General features: G+C 52.6%; 1 pseudogene; it reads right to left on the minus strand.

Annotated features, from left to right (window-relative positions):
* Positions 1-2,430: 2,430 nt before the first annotated feature.
* On the minus strand, positions 2,431-2,566 carry LOC146012746 (U2 spliceosomal RNA; annotated as a pseudogene).
* Positions 2,567-7,816: the final 5,250 nt, after the last annotated feature.

Raw genomic sequence — 7,816 nt, forward strand, 5'->3', positions numbered from 1 at the left:
AGTGCCGCAGGTCACTGGTCCATGAACAACTCAATTTACATATGGTCAATGAGTTTGAAGAAACTCAGGGAGCCCGAGGTGTGCTCCCACCACCACCAGTGCAGTGACTAACACGTGCATAGGGGGCGTGCGTACGAACGTTTGGACCCTCTCCCAAAGGAGAAGGGCCCCGGGGTTCCCCTAACCCCTCTCAACCATAAGGCCGAGGAGGGGAAAATAGGGATCGGTGGGTCCTCTTTGCCGAAGCTTAGAGGGACCCTCATTTCCTCCACCCTCGGAAGGGTTTTGGACGGTGGGTCCTCCGCACCTGAGGGTTTGGAGAGACCCGCATTTGAGCTTCCCTCCGCCTTGCGGCTCGGGGTCGCCCTCGAGGGGACCGAGGCTCTCCCCAAAAGGACGAGAGCCTCAGCACATTTGGGGAATGGAAGGCCCGTTAGGGTCGACCGCATCAGCCCAAAAAAAACGTGACAAACTACAAAAAACAAAGAACGTGAAAAGTGACAAACGTGAGAGGGAAAAGAAATAAATAAATAAAGGACCCCAACCAGAAGGCCGGGGTGGGGCGTGCAAAAATTGTCCTACCCCATCCAAAAGGACGGGGTAAGGACGTGAAGCGCTAACCTAAAGGGAAGTGCGCAGTGCAAGTGCCATACTAGTGCATGGTGATTTTGAGGATCACCCGTGCATGTTCGGCACCCCCGAGTTTCCCCTGGGGCACAGTGCAGCCTCGGATTCCAGGCAGCCAGCCAGCCAGTCGGCGTCCGACCAAGTGTTTCTCCGTCTCACCAGCAGGCACTTTCCAGCCCCCGGCATGGGAATGGGTACTCCACTGGGCTTTTCGAAAGACTCCCTTAGGGGCTGCAACACCCTCGGAAGAGCAATCTACTCAGTCCCAGTGTTTCTCCGCTCCCAGGGTTAAGATACTAGGCTGAGCTTTTCGCTGTGCCCAGGCTGGTGGCTTGCCCAACCTGGACCAATCTACTCGGTCTCAGCTTTTCTCCGCTCCCTGGGAATGGATACTAGACTGAGCCTTTCGCTGTCTCATCCTTCGGGGGCTACGAACCCCGTCAAGAGAGCCAAACTACTAGGCCCAGTGTTTCTCCCCCCCTCTCACCAGTGTGTTTACGAAAACAACACCTCCTACCACTGGCAGAGGTGAAGGTACTCAGCCAGACTTTTCACTACTCCCAGGCAAAAAAGAGGGGTCCCACACCCTCCGCCCATCAGAGCAGCTACTCAGTCCAGCCTTTCTCTATTCTCTGCCAGAGGCCAGTCCATACCCACTGATAAGAACAGATGAGTTTGAAGAAACTCAGGGAACCCGAGGTGTGCTCCCACCACCACCAGTGCTGTGCCTAAACACGTGCAAAGGGGGCAGCCGTACGAACGTTTGGACCCTCTCCCAAAGGAGAAAGGCCCCATGGTTCCCCTAACCCCCCTCAACCATAAGGCCGAGGAAGGGAAAAAGGGATCGGTGGGTCCTCTTCGCCGAAGCTCAGAGAGACCCGCTTTTCCTCCACCCCCGGAAGGGTTTTGGACGGTGGGTCCTCCGCACCCGAAGGTTTGGAGAGACCCGCTTAGGCTTCCCTCCGCCTTGCGGCTCGGGGTTGCCCTCGAGGGGACCGGGACTCTCCCCAAAAGGTGAAGAGTCCCAGCCACGTTTGGGGAACGGAAGGCCCGTTAGGGACAGCCGCACTACCCAAATCAAAAAAACGTGACAAACTAACGAAAAACGTGAAGTGCTCAAAAGTGCAAATCAAAGAAATAAATAAAAGAAGCCCTAGCCAGAAGGCCGGGGTGGGGGTGTAAAAAATTGTCCTACCCCATCCAAAAGGACGAGGTAAGGACGTGTAGCCTAACCTAGAGGGAAGTGCGCAGTGTGTGTGCCATTCAGTGCATGGTGCTGGACATCACCAGTGCAAATCAGGCACCCCCGAGTTTCCCCGGGGGCACAGTGCAGCCTCGGGCTCCAGGCAGCCGACCCTTCAGCGTCCGACCAAGCTTTTCTCTGTCTCACCAGCAGGCATTTTCCAGCCCCCGGCATGGGAATGGGTACTCCACTGGGCTTTTCGAAAGACTCCCTTAGGGACTGCACCCCCCTCGGAAGAGCAATCTACTCAGTCCCAGTGTTTCTCCGCTCCCAGGGTTAGGATACTAGGCTGAGCTTTTCGCTGTGCCCAGGCTGGTGGTTAGCCAACCTGGACCAATCTACTCGGTCTCAGCTTTTCTCCGCTCCCTGGGAATGGATACTAGACTGAGCCTTTCGCTGACTCATCCTTCGGGGGCTACGAACCCCGTCAGGAGAGTCAATCTACTAGGCCCAGTGTTTCTCCCCCCCTCTTACCAGTGGATTTACGGAAACAACACCTCCTACCAAAGGCAGAGGTGAAGATACTCAGTGAGACTTTTCACTGCTCCCGGGAAAAAACAGAGGGGTCCCACACCCTCCGCCCATCAGAGCAGCTACTCAGTCCAACCTTTCTCTATTCTCTGCCAGAGGCCAGTCCATACCCACTGATAAGAACAGATACTACACTTGATCTTAGCCAAAAGGCCGAGAAGCAATTTACATATGGTCAATGTGATAGGCAAAGCCAGTGCTGGTGGCTGCCAATCATAAATATGTGTACCAAAAGTAGCACCGCCATGTTTACCACTACCACTACATAACTGAACCTTATGTTCTAGGGCCATAAAATTGGTGCTCTAGGGCAAAGGTTCTCAAGCTTTGGGTTGCAACTCTTAGATAATGGTCACAACTGCATACCTCCCAACTTTGTAGCGGCAGGGGCGTGGCTTATGTAAATGAGGGGGTGCGGCTTATGCAAATGAGCCGCGTCCCCGTTTTCGGGCAGGAATAGACGCTGTGCGCATGCGCACAGCATCTATTCTGTTAAAACGGGGGGCTCCCAACTGCCCCCCCGCAGCGGGACACCTCCGGCCGCGGGTGGGATAGCGGGACAGGACCCGGTAATCGGGACTGTCCCGCTGAAATTGTGAGTGTTGGGAGGTATGCAACTCTCATGTGGTCAGGCTGATGACTACTCAGATCTCTGAGCCAGGATTCTGAAATAAGTTGAACTGTACTTGTATATTCTCCCGCAGGTTGTGGGTTCACAAGATTTTTTGGGCAGTACCCCACATCCAAGGAAGAGTGGCCAGTGAAGCAGGCAGGATACTAGAATTATACTCAGGATTTGCAGCTCCATATGCAAGGGCTAGGGCTAAATGATCAAAATCACTGGCTGAAAGATCTTTGGGGTCAATTAGGCAACCCGGCCCCCACCCCAGTGCTCAACTTCTTCAGTCATGCTCAGCACCAAAACCTGAAATTGACAAACAGGCAGCTAGCACCAGCAGCAGACCACAGTCAGACTCAGTGGAGCTCACTGCCAGCGAGCAGGACTCTCTGATGGGCAGCAATGGACTGGGCCTGGCATTTGTGCACACACGCAACCTTTGCACATGTGTGTGTTGCCTCTCTCGGCTTGCAGGAGAGAGGGGAAGAGTGGCGTATGATGCCAAACCTTAGTGGCGCAAAGAGAGCAGCCGGACCCGCCACGATTCCAGTGGCTCTCTTTGTGCACCGATCGGGAGGCGGAGCCTGCACTTACTAGAAAAAATTGGTCCACCTGGCCATTGGCCCGTCTGGCATTTGCCAGAATGGCCAGTCTGGCCCTGCAGATGGGTATCTGTATAAGGAGTTGGTCTGGGGGAGAAGTGGTATCAGTTCAAATTATGTGCGCTGATATCTTTTCTCATCCAGGTATCAATGTGAGAAATGTGTTTGAAATAACAGGGACGCTATGTGCTGCCATGCTCCAGGCTGCATGGGCATGCACATACCCAGTGAGCCGGGCAGGTGGAGAGACACAATGCATCAGCATCACACTAGGCTGATGCGATGTTCCCTCTAGTGGGGATCGCTGGAGGGGGGAGTTTTCACACTGCCTCTTCCTAGTCACCCCCTGAATACCCCTGCCACCCTCTGACTCCACGTCACTCATTGCCTCCCCAGTACCCCACTGCCTCTCACTATTTTCCCACTGCCTCTCCTTAGTCACCTTATGCCTCCTCCTGTCACACACTGCCACCCCAGTCTTTCTCCACTTTCCCAGAGCCACCCTCCCCCGCTATCCTCTACCTCCAGTCTGACACCCTCTGCCTCCCTCTGCTATTGTTTGTCTTCTCCTATCACCCTTTGCAACTCACTGCTTCTCCATGCCACCTTCTTTCTCCCAAGTATCCCACTACCTCTCCCTAACCCCCACCTTCCCCTGCATCTACCTGTCAGCCACTGCCTCACCTGACACCCTCTGTTTCCCCGGGCAAAGTCTGCTACCCCAGCCACCCTCCCTATCACCCTTTGCCTCCACATGTCACCATCTGCCTCCCCAGACACTCACTGCCTTACAGTCAACCACTGTCTACCCAATCATACACCTCTACCTGGTACCCTCAAAGTCTGCAAAGAAGGTCTAATTCAGTGGTCAGGGAACAGGAGTAAATGACCCCAAATGGGTAAAAATTTAATTTCTGGGGGTAATGGACGGTCGCGCTGCCGAGACACAGCCAGGCATGCATATGAATCTATACAAATTTTGTACCCCACACAGCCATACATGGTAATCATCATCATCATCAATTGCTCCCAGGCTGTGTATCGTACTATATAATAAAGGAATACACAATAAAATATATATGAATAAAAGCTCAGGCCCTCAGTGGATGCCACTTTTTATAGAATGTTAATAGGATCCGTCCTATGTATGTCGTGGAGTGGGAGTCTCGATAAAGACCCAATAAAGTTCTTTTTGAACTGAGATGGTATATAAATTTCCACTTGATTAAAGTCAGCGAATTTAGAAGATGGTTATAATTACCACTGTTTGTCCATTGGGAGTCTTGTGTCCATTTAGGACTGCTGAAGAAGCTGTGATCTCCGTATGGGGTTGTGGATGAAATCTTCTCCGCTTGATAGTGGCATATATGAAGCCAGGTGGAGGGTCTCAAAAAGATGGTTTTTCTCCAAAGAATATAGGATGGTAGACGGCTGGTTGGATCCAGATGACGCAGTGTGGCAATGGCAGTGAGGGGCCTATATGAGCAAGCAGCTTCCAACGCGTTTCACTGCCTCTAAGGGCAGCTTTATCGGGACAGTCCCGATTGTCAGGGCCTGTCCCGCTGTCCCACCCGCGGGTGGCAGTGTCCCGCGGTGTGGGGGGGCTGTTGGGAGTCCCCCCTGTCAGCTGCTAAGCAGCGGGGAATAAACGCTGTGCGCATGCGCACAGCGTCTATCCCCGCAGCCAGGGGGCTGGGGGCATGGCTAGAGGCTCACAGAGCCTCTGGGTCATGCCCCCATAGCGGCAAAATGGGGGCGTAGCCTCGCGGGGGAGAGGCGAGTATAGGCCACGCCCCCAAATTAGGCCACGTCCCCGAAAATTTCAACGCGCCTCCGGCGCGCAGCAGCAGCGTCCCGACTGCTGAACTGCCGAAGTTGGGAGGTATGGTAAAAGGTAAAAAAGTTCCCTGATCCCTGGACTAAAATGTAACATTCACATTACTATATTAGAAAAACACATGCAGGGACAGGGACTCCAAAAGGAGCTTGCCCCTGTGATGTGTAAGAAATGAATTGAACAGTCACTGTGCCTCTACTGACCATGCATGTTTGGCAGCCATTCTGTGCTAAATCCTGTGGTCTTGTAATCATTTTATTGTCAGACAGTTTTGTCTCAGTGGCTCCCAAACATTCTTGAATCATGGCACCCTTGAGCAGATGTTTTCAAACAGTTTTGCTCTGGGTGCAGATGTTCTCAAACAGTATTGCTCTGGGACCCAGAGCAAAACTGTTTGAGAACATCTGCTCAAGGGTGCCATGATTCAAGAATGTTTGGGAGCCACTGACATAGTTATTCACAAAAACAATGATGCACGGCACCCGATCTTTGCGGAAGCTTATTACAGACTTCATTCTATATAAAAATATATATATATGGTACCTATCGCTATGGCCCCTACACACAGAGCATTGTAGGGTAATTTTCTAAGCGATCTAGTCAGATCACTTAGAAAAAGCCCTGAAATCGCCTGGTCTATATGGCCCATTAGTTCCCTGGTTGTGCAATAGACCAATACATCCTACATAGCTTTGCATGGCTATTTCTTCTTATAGTAGAGCACCATCTAGTGGTGACTAGGAAAGTCATCTAATTTTGTATGTTCTTCTCAGTCTGAGGGTCTGTTAGATGAACACCAATGCATGCGCAGATGCAACATTTTGTGGTCACAGTTGCACTGATATGAAGATGCTAGTTCAGGGCTGGGCAATTGCGGCCCTCCAGATGTTGAGGAACTACACATCCCAGCATGCCTTGCATCAGTTTCAGCATGGCCACATAGCAAAACTAATGCAAAGCATCCTGGGATGTGTAGTTCCTCAACATCTGGAGGGCCGCAATTGCCCAGCCCTCTGCTAGTTACAGCCTGTCCCATGTGTAATAGTGGGTGCAGACTGGGCAAGCTCTGAGATGCCCATGTATAGTGCAACTCCACTATCAGGGCATCATCCATTATGGGGGAGCGCTGATAATGCTTCTCCCCATGTATGACTCTTTTGCCCCTGGCTACAGCAGTTGACGAGCTCCAGGCTACACAGAAGATCTTAGCATAATAGTGAGTGGGAACTCGCGCATGCACACTGTAGCTGGCTTTGGGGGGGTGGTGCCAGCGATGATGTTATATCAAATAACATGTCATATTAATTACATATTGTTGTACAGTGCTACTTTCTCCTATCCACATAGACCCTGAGCACTCGGACAACAGCTAGAGACCTCTATGCAGTGTTAGGCCGGTTTCACACACTCCGGCTCCTGCCGGACGGTGAAATCCCGCACGGCCAGTGAGCCGTGCCGCACACAGTACTTTATCATGGAGGGGATGGCCACAGCTCGGCAGCCGTCCCTTCCAATGGCGGGATCCGGCTGCAGCCGTGCGGCCGGGCCGTGGCTGTCCCGTGTGAATGGACACAATTGTGTCCATTCACAACTAATGTGTGCTGCACGGCTCCCTGGCCGTGCGGGATTTCACTGTCCGGCAGGAGCCGGAGTGTGTGAAACCGGCCTTAGGCCGGTTTCACACACTCCGGCTCCTGCCGGACGGTGAAATCCCGCACGGCCAGGGACCCGTGCCGCACACAGTAGTTTATCATGGAGGGGATGGCCACAGCCCGGCAGCCGTCCCTTCCAGTGGCGGGATCCGGCTGCAGCCGTGCGGCCGGGCCGTCCCGTGTGAATGGACACAATAGTGTCCATTCACAACTAATGTGTGTGGCACGGCTCCCTGGCCGTGCGGGATTTCACCGTCCGGCAGGAGCCGGAGTGTGTGAAACCAGCCATACACTCTGTCCTGTCTGTCTGGCCGTCTGCTAATAGCAAGCAGCTAGGAGTGTGCTTCATGTTGCTCTCAGCTGCATCCACTGATTACCTCAGCTTGGTATAAAAAGGAATCAGTAGGACTCCACCCTGCTGGTCATAGTTCCTGTTACTGGTCCATGTGTGGATGTCCTGTACCCCAGCTCCTTCAGGAGATAAGCCTTGGATACTTGCCTTGCCTGTTCCTGTTGTCAACCTGCTCTGGATATTTGCCTTGTCTCTCTCATCAACCTGGTCTGGACATTTACCTTCTCAGTTTGCAAAAGGACTTGTCAGTTAAGTACTTTAGATCCTGATATTACTTACCATATACTGAGTAGCTGGCCTGCATTCTCCCACTACTCTGCATCCTGCAATAATCCATATACTCTGCATTATCC

The sequence above is a fragment of the Crinia signifera genome, chromosome 6 (genome assembly GCF_055691185.1).
Source record: "Crinia signifera chromosome 6, ASM5569118v1, whole genome shotgun sequence".
Taxonomy (NCBI): Eukaryota; Metazoa; Chordata; class Amphibia; order Anura; family Myobatrachidae; genus Crinia; species Crinia signifera.